Consider the following 12,607-nt stretch of genomic DNA (forward strand, 5'->3'; position numbering starts at 1 on the left):
AACCAACAGAATCAGTAATCGTACCATTTTGAGTCAAACTAATCAGTAATCAGTTATAATGTTCTTATGTCAATATGGTGTGAAGCAATATCTAGAAAAATTGATCAAGACATTTTCAACGATACATGATCTTAATGTTACTCTTCCTAAGACTTTGTAACCCATCCTGACTGTTTGCCCTCTTGAATCTCTCCTTGTTCCTCCTCGTGAGTGATTTGTGCTTTTTGTTTTATCCTGCTACGGGTATGTGACTCTTCCTTCTTCATGTACATGTATGTTTTGGATTTGTACATGTACTTTTCGCGTATGTACAAAGAATATTTTGGTAAGTCCTGTCTTGTATCACATTTTATTTGTTAAAAATTTGGAGTTTGTTGACATGACATCAATTTTAGTGTTCAAATGGAGTTGTAGGGATATTCATTAAAAAACAATTAATATATCACATTTACATAAAGCTTAACGTACAAAAAACAAAAGGTTGATAATAATAATAAGAAGAAGAATTATAGTGGAGTCTTGTAAAATACTCATGTCTGGCACATTGCCACTCCTAGTACTCCATTATTATTACACCAGCTTTAGCTGTTTACCCATTTACCTCACCTGGTTTGAGTGCGGCAATTGTAGATTAATGTCTTGCCAGTGCTGTGACTGGGATAGAACCCTGTACCTTGTGGTTCACAGTGCCAAGACTTATCCACTGGACCAAAACTGGACCAAATCAAAGATATGTTGTGAAGAATTGTAAAATGTCTTAATACAAATTGAACCAAAACAAAGTAAGATAATACATTAACAATCGATGCTTAATATAGCAGAATTACATAGGACATTTTTAAAGGTAGACATCAAATGAAATTGTGAAATTAAAAAATTACACATAGCTCTATAACTGAAGAAGTAACAAATAAAAATATTATACAGATTGAGAATCCTGATCTCGACCAGATCTGTTCAATCTTTCACCGACTCCAAAATATGCTTCACTGAAACTTTAAGAATCTTTAAGACTGAGTAATGAATCTCGAGGGGAACAAACCAACAATTTTTGTTATTCTGGGCATTTACGGTAGATCAAAACTTAAACTCACAGTCTGAAGGAAGAAAAAAAAAACAGATTGATAGATGATATTCTCAGCTAACAAAGAAATGATCTGTTATTCAGAAATGAAAAGAAATGATCTATTTTTCAGCTTCTATGGGAATAAACTCCACTATAAAGCTTAATGCAAAGTATCACATTATTACCTGGCTGTAGCTGAGCCGCCATGATAATGCGATAAGGGAATTTCTTCCTACCGGGTGCCCATTTACTTCACCTGGGTGGAAAGTGCAAAACGTCTTGCCAAAGGAAATTAGTGCCACAGCGACACTTGAACCACAAACCATGTGACCATCACTCTGGTGACATATTCACTAGACTATGACACCTCTATCTATATGAATTGATGGACAATAAAACAAAATGGGAATATTTATTGAAACCATGTTTCATAGTACCTTTTTCAAATATATATAAATCCCTACAATATAACATTTTGTCTTTATACTTATAGTATTGATATATTTTCAATACTTGGAAATATGGACAGTAATGCTAACAAGTTAGTTCTCATTGATTTTACCTAGGTAGGAGAATTAAGGGACATGCTTCCCGTTGGGCATTTGTATAATTTGTTTAGATCCTTTTTACAAATATTTTTAGAAATGCTTAAAGTGACTCAGATTCTGAAACAAAATCTTGGATTTAGCTCATGCTGCAATTATAATTATAAATCTTTAGGTCAGTCAGGAACCCCATGACCTTTACAAGCTGATCGCCATCTGATTATCAAGATATTTATGAATCAAAATCGAAATTTCATTATGACACTACAGTCTATTGTGGGAAATGAGTATGGTAAAACCGGTCAGTCAAAGATTATTTACTTTTTGAGGCACTTCATGATCATTTTGAAGCGCAATTTTGTTAGGGCTTCAATATTACACCATATCACAGACACTGATAACACGTAGGGCCATGCATCTCAGATTTAACATTGTTAAACGATGCCTTTAATCTAAAGTTATACAATCTTACTACAAAAATACTCCAAAATACACTTTATATGTAATCATGGGTGATATATTTGTATAGTAGCTATATCAGTGCATCTCTTACAATATTACATTATACAAAAAGTCTGTGACAGGGTACCACTCGTAATACCAAATTAAATTATGTTGAAAAACTAAAAGATGTCAAAACAGTCTTTAAGAAATCCCAAACAAACAACAAACTAAAACAAAACTTCTATCAAACTTAAGTTTCAAAAATTTGGAGTAAATTTCTGTACAATGTTTTCAAACATGCACTTGTGACATTAAAATATAAAAGTAAAATAAACTACAAACTGCATTTATTACAAAATGGGAAATAATTTCAAACCCTTACAGTAGATTTAAGGCTTCCATTTTATGCATCTCCATTCGAACTTTGAAATTGGTGTTTATTGTGTCCATTAATTTCCATCAAATTAAATTTGATCTTTTCTTTCTTTTCAAAGGTGTACTCTATGCCCTGTGATAATAACTGTATGTGTATGCCCCTGATGAAGTGTTAGTTGCATACACAGATGATTCAGCGCATTGTACATAATATGAGACAGGTCTGACAAAATATTTGATGTTAAAATTGATTTGGAAGGATGAGTACTTAAACCAAAGGCAGGAAAGGGAAGAAAGCACAAGGAACTGATAGAGTTAAAAAGAGAAGCAAAGATACTCGAAGGAGTGCAGACAGCAGTGGGTTATGATACCTTTGGAGGAGAACACACAAAAGTCATTGCATTGTTGAACATGTCTTTGAATGTTTGGAATCAATTTTTAAAATTCACTTTCAAGTGATTAAAATCCATGAAATTGACATCAGAATTGAACAACTGATTAATGATATTACTTTGTATTGATTCAAGATGGTTTGATTATTGATTGCTGTTGAAGATTTCCCATCATGAAATCCCAAGTTTGGACTCGCTTTTTAGAATGCCAGTCTACTGTGTTATTGTTGGTTAATCCTTAAAAACCTTTCAGCTTTCTTCTTTTGTCTCAAGGTGATTTGACCAGGACTGTTCTAGCCTAGTTTCGATGGTAAAGGAGTTTTCTCCCTCTCAAGGAAAATATGATGGGTTGCCCCTGGAATTCGACTAAAATCCCTGCCATGTCGCTCTCTCTACAACACTCTGTTCGTGCTCTACAGGGGTGAAATGGCAGGGCTGTTAGTCTAATTCCAGGGGCAACCCATCATATTTTCCTCGAGAGTGAGAAAACTCCTTTATCCTGGAAGCTAGGCTAGAAATCTCAGATTGCAGTTATTGTTTTGCTTCCATTGTTTCATCTGCCTTTTAAGCTTTACTTCTGGAAAATGAACACCGGTCTGCTATTGTGGCATTGGTCATATTATCTTCGTGGGATATCTGCATAAGGTGCTGAATTGTTGGGGCAGATGGTAATGAATATTTATATATGCAAATGATGTCTGGGGATTTTTTTTTTGTTTGTGGTGACAACAGAGGGGTAGCCTGTACTCCAGACAATAAAAACAAATGCAGGAAATCATTCATGTTGTTACTTAACATTTTATTTGCATAAAGAATCAAAGACACATGTACTCTCTGTAACTTATATTTTTGCAATAAATTTGTCTTTCCCCCATAACTGAATACATCGACTTTGTGTTGTTTCTGTCTATTATGCACCAAGCTCTTGATGGTTATGCAGTTTAATCAACTGCAAACTCCCAAAAGCTCAGTGCATTTAGTGTTTTGTCTGAGAAAATTTGCTTTTACCAAGATTTTCGTTTAATGAAATATTTTCCCCTTCTATCTGATATTACCATTTTTGGAAGTTATTGTTTTTCAGAATTCATAAAATCTCAGTAAAAGCAAATTTACCAGTTCATACCATCTTACTCTATGCTCTGGGGTAACCTGGGTAAATACAGGGGTGGGGGAGAAGTAATAAACATTTGGTTTCCTTTTCCGATTTATGGGAGTCTACCATTTTAGAGTATCTATATCAATATATGCATTTTCCAATTCATGAGTTTGCAGAAAAAGATTTGAACTAGTTTTGGGCCGCTGGAATCTCCTTGGGGAGCTAATAAAAATTGTACATCAGTTTTATCCTTGCACAATTTAAGCAATTTTTAAGCTCATGACAAAATAGGAGACTCCACTAAATTCCTTGTGAAAATGTTTATATCACATCCTGTCTATTACAAAGTACCCATAGAGCATAAAGTAATTATTCTCCAAGCCTGATGGTGTCACTTTATATTAACTGTCTACACATGATAGTTAGAAAAGCCATGTAAAAAGAGGGTAATTTTAAATTTTCAGGGATTTTCACTGACATTGAAATGATTGCAGATTTGGCAAAGGGGGTACCGCATTTTTTTTTTCAAAAATAGGGTACTTCTCGCAAGAGCCCAATTTTGTTTCTACTTGTTTTTATGCAAAAAAAGGAGACATATTTTATGGAAAATGTTCCACAAAGATTTCAAACTTGGGGACCATCTTTGAATTCGCTAGCGATCATGTGTTACACCTTTGACTATGAAGTGATACCACCAGATCTCATAAGTAAACCACTACAACTTACCTTCTCTTTGTCGTTAATACCAATGCAATAATATTCTGTTTTATTGTTTATTATCTACATCCATGTCACCCGTCAATGGCTGCCTGTGAATAGAATATCTTTGAGCTTTGTATACATAATTTCATTTGCATTCAATAGTAATATCGTATTTGATTCAAATATTCCATATTCTACAGTTACTTGACAAGATAGTGTCACTGACTTGAAAAGTTGGCCCCCTTGTTATCCATCACAAGTTCCAATAATTGATATAACCTATTAAGAAATCCCTGCATTTGATTGGCTACAAGCAAATTTGTCATAGATCCATGGCTATTGTAATTGATATCAAGTTTTAATAAAAACAAAGCCTTGTGCCAATTTGTTGGCGTTTCACAATAGGTGTGTGAGATAAATACTATTACGTTTGAAAATTTTGAAAGCACAAGGAAAAAAACACACTTCATATATGCTTTTCAAATTTGAGGAACAAAAACTTTCCACAAGCTGTGCCTGTAGCTTATTATTTCTCAACTGAAGCCATGAATCTGGAAAAAATACGGGCAAAAATGTGTCAAGTTATTTACTAATTTTTTTTCTTCAGTATTATTTTTTGTTGTTTTTGTTTTGAGGGGGGCTCACCGAAATTGTGCATGGTAAACAACAGTATTAATTGAGACTTTTTGTTCTCTCTTCTTTACCACCGATACCACAAAAAAAAGATCTACATCATTAAATCTGGAATATTACCCCAATAACACCACCTGCAGGTACTTTTCAAGTCAATGACACTACCTTGAACAAGTGATCAGTAGAACAAAGATTCAATACATGTGCCATAAAATGTTGACCATAACTGCTTAATATGAGTAACAGCAAGTTTGGTCCATCCACAATTCCAGTCCTCCCAGTAAGCCTTGTTCAGATATGATGCAGCAAAAAGTGCAGCATTTTTTTGTTGATGTAAAGTTGTAAAACGCTCTACATTTCTTTTAAACACACCTTGGTGAATACACGCAGGCCCTTTGTTGCACGCAGTTGCCATTGATTTACATGTTCTTAAAAAAATGAGCATTCTTTAGCGCAGTTTATCGCATCATATCTGAGTGAACCTTTAACCCCCATTGCCATGACAGATGCATAGTTACTGAATTGACACCCACATTATTCTAAGCATCTTTTTCTCAAACTGCCAATGGAAAATCGAGGTCCAAAAATTCAACATTTCAAAGCTTTATCACCTAAGTAGCCTTTTTTTAAAACCAAGAAATACATTCTTTCAGTGCATCTGGACAGATATCTCTTGGGGATTTATGAGAGAGAGAGAAAACAAAAGAGCATGATGATAAAAGAAATGTCCTGCAATTTCGCTTTCTTGAGTGGATCCTATTTTGATATCACATGAAATTTTGAAAACCTCCTTAATTTATTGTCAATGATTAAATGAGTTCACTAACAAGATTACTGAAAGAAAATATGGAAGTAATCCATGATTCATCTTTTGTGAAATTTACAGTGGAAGTGACGAAGGCAAGCTATCAATTTTCAATAAATGATTTGATACATCTCAACAAACAAAGTTCATTCCTACTTCAAAAACTTGCATTCTAAATCCTAACAAAATAAATACATTACACAGAAAATGGATATATATGCATATCCAAAGATTGACACATCAATAAAGTAAAATACCAACTAACATAACACGTCGAATAAGAAGCCCTGCATCTGACAAATTAATTATTTAAAGAAACACATTTCTGAAGAATGGATCTAGAATATGAAACATTGCCAACATCCCATTGGAATGCGTACTAATTTTAATACACAAGTTTCAAAGGGATATCCACAAAATTGTACTAGAAACCTTCATACCAGTAAGTACCAGTCCTGATAAAGTGATGCCCTGATGCACAAATTTGATTCAAAGTCCAGAATTTACCCTAAGCACCAAAAGTGACTTGTGTTCAGCCTGTAGCTAGCACAGTAATATACAAATACTATTTTCTTCAGAAACAGCCAAGTAATCAATTTTCTTTCCAAAGTATTATGAAACCAGAAACTATTGCGATACGAAACATTTCAGATATGTCAGTGATCAGATTAATCTAATTTAATTGTTTTTCTTTTCAAAATTCCTAGAGTATTCAAAGTATTTTTTGAGCTCAGCGTGACATTTCCATCAACATGTAAACCTCAGTCACTACACAAAACTCCAAACTGACCACTTGGTGGCCACTCGGGTTACAGATATTTTTTGTTCTGTCTGTTGAAGGTCTGGTGTCGGTCTTGTTGGAGTGACTAGGGTATAGCCATTGTGAGTGGCAAAAGAGTCTATAGAGCATCATTCATGAAGTTTGTACAAAAAGACCATACTTTCTGAAACAGGGTTCAGAGCTTAAATACGGACATACAGAGGGCGTAACACAGACTGAAGTTGTAAAAGCTCATGGTGAGGGCAGTAGCCGCATAGCTGACTTAGAGTACCTACATAAAGAGGTACTCTAAGCTGACTGAACTATCGCTTTGAAGCTTGCACTGATTGGACTGGGCGTACTGGAGGAATTTCATCTCGTAGTGGAGTCTGGATCCGTTCTTCCGCTCGCTAATTGCAACGGCCTAAAAGAGAAAAAGAAAACAAGATGAGTTAACAAGATGGAATACAGTCAATACAATTGAATAATGTAGTATTATTAACCCAACTTCGCCAAGGCTCTAGAAGCATTCGAGGAATACATTCCTATAGGTATACATTTACTTCACCTGGATGGGAAGTGGCAATGTAGATTAATACCTTGCCAAAGGACTTCACACTTCACCCAGGTGAAGTAAATGGGTACCTGGTTGGAATTTATTCCTTGAAACGCAGCGCGCGTAACAGCTGCACTGCTAAAGCCAGGGTAATTATGCTGCATTATTGTAGAGCGCTTAGAGACTTCTGACAAAGTAAGTGTTAGGCGCTATATAAGCACTGTAATTATTATTATTATTATAAAGGACATTAGTGCCACGGCATGACTCAACAGCAAACCATGTGATCCACAGTCCGGTGACATATACACTTGACCATGACATCATAGGATTTGCTTTAAACAACAAGTGTAAGGGATCATGTACAAACCTCTTCATATGCACATCATCCTGTACTAACTCAAAAATGTATCATGACTAAATATCAAAATTCGTTTTAACACATTTAAAATCTATCTTGATTGCTTCCTCATGACCATGTAGTAGTCTGCAGGCACAAACCCTAATCTGAAACTTGACCACTATTCCTAAAGTCTTGAAAAAAGGTTATTTCTGGGGAGAAGTGAAAATAATTTGCGAGCGGTATCATTCTTGTTATAATGCAAGTGTGGAAGAACATCAGCGAAAAAAAGTTCCCTGAAAAGCATGGCTCTTCAAATGCCTTCATCAGGCGCGTACGCAGGGGGGGGGGGGGGGGGGGGGGGGGGTTTGGGGTTTGAACCCCCCCCCCCCCCCTTGGTATTTTTATGTGTGTATTTTTTAGGATCCCCCTTTGTTTGTTTCTGTTGTTTTGTTTTGTTTGTTTTTTAATTAAAAAAAAAAATATATATATATATATATATATATATATATATATATATATATATATATATAATGCCCATGGCTCACCTAAAAGGTGACCTTACCCCCCCCCCCCAACGAAGAAAAATGTCAATTTTCAAATTTCGAGACTAAAAAAAAAATTAAAAATAGTGTCCTCTTAAGTAAGGAAGAGAGTAACATTAGAAAGAGGGGATAAGATTGAAATCGGTGATAGAGAAAGTAAGATAGAAGGGGTTATATCATGATTGATTAATAAGGTGATAAGTGGAGGTCATCTCATTGAATCTTTTTATTTTCTGATATATTTATTTATTTATTTATTTATTCGTTTGTTTGCTCATTGCTTTTTATTTGGTATTTGTGATTGGCTCCCCCTCCACCCTTTTTCGTTCTTTTTTCACTTCCCTTTCCTTTCCTTCTCTCCCTTTTTTTTGTAAGTGGAGAGGGGGGTAATGCCCACTCCCCCGCCCCCCCCCCCCCACCCGATCCCCATCATGGCACCTTGTTGGTGGGGAAAATTGCAACTGATCTTCCTTTCTTTTCCCCCTTTTCTTTTCTTCTTCTTCATTTTCTTTCCCTTTATCTCCTCTTTTCCTGTTGTCTTTCCCTTACCTTCCTTCTCTCTTTCTTTTTTGCTGGGAAGGGGGAGGGGGAGGCAAAGCCCTCTTCCCCCTTTCTTTTCTCCTTCCTCTTCTTTCTTTCCCTTTCCCTTTCCCTTCTTTTCCTTCTCTCTCTCTTTTTCATTTCGCCACGCTTGCCCCCTGGACCGCGCCTGTATTTCAGGCATTTCTTAAGCGTTTTAAAATAAACCACGTTAATGTTAGCTAGTCCTTTGAATTAACCTGTTGAAAATATTATTAGAACTGTATTTCTTCTGTCTTTTGGGTTATCCACACTTATATTACATTACATTACATACTAATATCAACATCTCTCAGTATGAAGTTCAAAACACACACACTAATACCCACTCTTTGTTGTGACAATTAATTCATAAAAAGACATTTAATATGTCTGCCTGCCTTAATGACAATGTTATGACTCAAATCCCCATGATGCGCTGACAAAAGGGTAACCCTTATAATTGAACCTCACAACACAGCCAACTACATGCACAAGCACAGCAATAGATGGTGCTATCATAGACACATTGCCTGAGGAAGTGCTATTACATAATACGCATGTAGTCATGTCATGCATCAATGGTACAATAAACAAATGGCTTGAGTGACAATGCAACAAATAAGCAATGTCAGTTTCACCATGTAGAAAATAAGCAATTTCAATTTCTTACTTTATTTACTTTTTCAGCCATTATCGATCCACTGCAGAATGAAGGCCTCAGCATGCTGTCTCCAAATGACTCTGTTCAGTGCCTGTTGGTACCAATTAGCCATTCCCAGTATTGTGTTGCAGCTCATCTCTCCATCTTTTTCTTTGGCATCCCCTGATTTCATTTTCACCATGCTACAAATAAGCAAATAAACAAAAAGAATTAAAAAAAAATCTTTTCGCAAAAACAATGAGCTAACAACTCCTTGCCATTTTGGCCAAAAACTGATGATTTTCCAAGTTTTCTCTAATTTGCCCTAACACACTTTTAAATCAAAGTCAGTGATTTTGACAACCTAACACATTGTAGTTGAGACCAAATAAATGAAAAGGCAAATTTTCAATCTTTTTCGCAAAAACAATGAGCTAACCCCTTCCCATTTTGGCCCAAAACTGATGGTTTTCCAAATGTTCTCTAATAAGTAATTTCCTCACTTATGATGGAAATAGAAATTTATGCACCGTCACAGTGATAGAAAATACCATACGTAAATGTTGGAAAAGAAAATTTTAAAACAAAAATTTGTCAATAAAATGTGTTCTAATGTAATACAGTCATAGTAGTGACGCTGGAAGTCTCCAAAATATTTGATTTACAAAGCGGGAAATCTCGTACTCGTCATTGTTCACGAAAATGTTAGCAGTGATCTGAATCATAATTAAACCCAGCCTATAGTCCTTATTCTCTAGCTCTATCTGAGTAACTGCATGAGGCAACATTTGTTGTTACTTTTTGCTTCTGGTGAAATTGCAGACTGACAATTTTTCCCTGGCAACATCTTCCATCAACAAGAGTGCCATAGCTGCGTTGAAAGATGGGCCAGTCAAAGGGGTGCAATTCTTCCAGGTATGTTCCTCCATTAACGCTATAACCATCCATTCTGTTATCCTTTGTATTGAGGGGATGCATATCGACGTACTTACCGCTATATTTGTGAAAAGAGCGTATTAATGCTCACCAGTAATGGTAATTTTATACGTGGCCTTGTCATAAGATGTATAACAAATAAGAAAACAACATCATAAAGATAAATCTACGATAACGACAGCAAAACTTTCGAGAAAACTTACAAGGTCATTTTTTGACACTTTAATTCCTGATTTTTTAAAACAGAAATTTAGGGGGGCACATCGACGCCATATTATTCCTCATTTAATACTTTTAACCCGTGAATGTCTTTATTTTGTCTCACGGAACAACCAAGTATTTCAACTGCAATAATAACAAGATATGGAGACAATGGACATCCCTGTCTTACACCACGCTTTATCTCAAATAACTCATCTCTCTTTAAATGTATACAGTAATTTCACCCAATATATAAAATACTGGTCTAATCCAAATATATGAAGAGCATCGTACAGAAAATTCCAGTCATTCATATCAAAAGTTTTTTGTCAAAGTCAATACTCAAAGCTAAACCATCAATATTTTCCATTTTACAAATGTTTTGTAACAAAGTAATAATACTTGTTCGCATAGATAACATACCGGAAGAGTAATGTGGCTGCAGCGAGGTCGATAACAAATAAAAAGTCTGAACAAAGACTTCTACGGGAATTCGTACCTTTAATGATTGGAGTAACCATTTCATTCCGTTTCATTCCGTGAAAACTGTGGAATAACGACACAGATAAAGAATCATAAATACAAATACATCATAGCATCATCAATATAGCAATATCACAGTCTCTTTGAGAAATCACAAAATAATGTATATTGTGTCATGATCTTCATAACCTATTAAAATAACCCCAGTCACTATTCTAGTCCCCCCCCCCCCCCCCCACTCCGTGAACGGAGGGATACCATGCGTGTCCGGTTCGTAACAAAAGAAAAAGGTCTACCCGTATTGACTTAACACATCGGACTTTTGCTGAAAGGGGGGGGGGGGTGGGTGCTGAAAAAGGCTCGTATAACAAAAGAAAAAGGTCGACCCGTATTGACTTTACACACCGGACTTTTGCTGAAAAGGAGGGGGGTCGCTGGGAACACGCATATGCGTACCCTAAATAACACTGGGTGGGGGGGGGGTTTCTAGTTACATCTGCATTATGGCTTTACATAAATACAAACTCACACTACAAGTGTCTCAACTAGACTTCACTATAGCTTGTTTAAACGATTAACTAGACAATAATACATTCCAAATCTCTACCTAGTGCTTCAGCATAATATATCTTCAAATTAGTTAGCAGTATCATCACTGTTATCATTGTTCTTAATACAATGTAAAATGTACATACATCATATTAAATCAGCATGGACTTGTATTTCTTGCATTACATTACATACTACACACATCAACATCTCTCAGTATGAAGTTCAAAACACACACACTAATTTCTACTTTATGTTTTGACAATTCATAAAAATACAGTAAATATATAACAAAACTAACCTCTTTGCCTGACTTAATGACAATATTATGAATGAAATCCCCACGATGCGCTGGCAAAAAGGAGATCCTTGAACCTCAACACAACCATGTTCATGTAGACTTTTGAGTGTTTAATATCAAGTGAATAGCAATAGATGGCGCTATACTAGGCACATTGCCTGAGGAAGTGCTATTACAAATATATATTTATTCATGTCATGCATCAATTGTACAATAAACAAATGACTTGAGTGATAAAAGTAATTGAAGTGCACTGTCACAACAAATAATATAAAGCAAAAAGGAATTGTAAACCGAACATAACAAGTCTTTGATATACCAGAATATTTTATATAACTCTATGGGAAGTCCATCCGATCCCGATGACTTATCATTTTTTAAAGTTGTAATAGTTTCATAGCACTCTTTCTCTGAAATTAGATCACCTCAAGAAAAATGTCTTTGATATCCAGTTTAGGTTAATCAACTTGATTAATGAATTCACCTGGAAAATCTTGTTTATCACTAGATGCATATAGATCGAGGTAAACAACCTTTCTTCCACGAGAATATCTTTTAAGTCGGCAACCGGTCCATTCGCTGTTTGAAGCCTGGAAATACATTTGTTTCTGAAAAATCCATATTTATTGACTGCTATGAGAGGCATCGCTGTTTCTACAAGCCCAGCCCGGCACTAA

General features: G+C 35.5%; 1 long non-coding RNA gene across 1 annotated transcript; it reads right to left on the reverse strand.

Annotated features, from left to right (window-relative positions):
* Window positions 1-6,778: 6,778 nt before the first annotated feature.
* Window positions 6,779-12,567, reverse strand: LOC100892553. Its single transcript, XR_971112.2, has 3 exons — window positions 11,931-12,567; window positions 9,491-9,663; window positions 6,779-7,242 (listed from the first exon to the last, which is right to left on the reverse strand). It is a non-coding gene; the product is annotated as an uncharacterized LOC100892553 (long non-coding RNA).
* Window positions 12,568-12,607: the final 40 nt, after the last annotated feature.

Source organism: Strongylocentrotus purpuratus, unplaced genomic scaffold, assembly GCF_000002235.5.
Source record: "Strongylocentrotus purpuratus isolate Spur 01 unplaced genomic scaffold, Spur_5.0 spur5_scaffold_5, whole genome shotgun sequence".
NCBI classification, from domain to species: Eukaryota; Metazoa; Echinodermata; class Echinoidea; order Camarodonta; family Strongylocentrotidae; genus Strongylocentrotus; species Strongylocentrotus purpuratus.